Source organism: Cyprinodon variegatus, unplaced genomic scaffold (genome assembly GCF_000732505.1).
Source record: "Cyprinodon variegatus isolate N-32 unplaced genomic scaffold, C_variegatus-1.0 Scaffold1245, whole genome shotgun sequence".
Taxonomy (NCBI): Eukaryota; Metazoa; Chordata; class Actinopteri; order Cyprinodontiformes; family Cyprinodontidae; genus Cyprinodon; species Cyprinodon variegatus.
Genome location: NW_015151698.1, coordinates 115,264 through 116,733, shown reverse-complemented (window position 1 = coordinate 116,733; position 1,470 = coordinate 115,264).

Below are 1,470 nucleotides of genomic sequence, written 5' to 3'. Positions count from 1 at the left end.
TCTAGCAAACCTGCCGGACTACTTTCGGCTTGACCAAAACTGGACGAGAACTCTGCTCACAGGATGCTGCCAGGGGTATGTCAGTGTTATTGCATGACACTGGTGATGGGGATGCCATACAGATTCATGTCAAAAATACCGAACTATCCCTTTAATTTGAGTAGGTAAATGAGATAGTTTGCCAATGGAATGAGCATTTTTACTCTTAAAATAAGATCATTAGATAACATGCACTGGAAATAAGACAATGCAATAGATTTTTCTTATTTTAAAAGGTAAAAAATGTCTCTTTTACCTCCTCAATCCAAGAACAAATGCACTTATTTTAAGAAGAAATGACTTATCTAGATTAAATGACTTATCTAGATTTAGATTTTTTGCAGTGTGGGGTTGCGAGGGGTGCTGGCAGTCCATCGCAGGGCAACACAGAGACAAACAGGACAAACAACCACTCACACCTAAGGAGAATTTACCAAACAGTCATGTTTTTGGACTGTTGGAGGAAGCCAGAGTACCCGGAGAGAACCCATGCTAAGGGAGAACATGCAAACTCCATGCAGAAACACCCCGGGCCGGGAATCAAACATGAAACCTTCGTGCTGCAAGGCAGCAGTGCTACCCACTGCCCCATTGAGCAGCCCGATACTGAACCTTAAATATCTTAAATATCCATCCATCCATCCATTATCTGAGACGCTTGTCCTGAGTGGGGTCGCGAGATCTCCAGTAGTCGATGGGCAAGAGGCGGGGTACACCCTGGACAGGTCGCCAGTCCATCGCAGATATCTTAAATATGATATTTTAAACTCTTTTTCAACTATTTCCTCACAATTCTCAGTCTCAAGTCGTTTGCAGCCAGAGGCGTAGCCAGAACATTTTAATAAGGGTGGCCAAGCAATAACCAATTTACCCTGAGGGGTGGCCGAAAGCAGATAGACGCTGGAACCTCACGGTCAATCTACTCTGTTCCAGCAGGAAAATGAACGAGCAAACATCCATATTCTCTAAATAAAGAATAACTATACTTCCCTACAGCCTTTTCTAACAAATAGACGCATATATTTAAAGATCCACGTGTCTAAATTAAAGGTGTAGTGGACAAAATTCTTTCAGGTTTGAGTTCTGGGGGGAACATCTTTTTCATTGTCATAACTAACATACTTTTATCAGTAATTGTTCTGCATAAAATTAATATTCACATGTTCTAATATCTACATTAAATGCATTATCAATAAAATTGTTATATTTAACTCAAGACTCAGAGATGACTTGCAGAGACGTAATTTTCTCTTTATCCCATATAAGACAAAATCTAGTTCTGAAACGAGCATGAATTCTTTATTCATCATCTTTAATGTTAGTATATCGATGAGCATAATTAACCACAGGGTTTTTGTTTCAGGTAATATGAAGAATTAAAATGTTAAATAACAACATTCCACTTGAGAGTATTATTGCTGCCACCGTTTG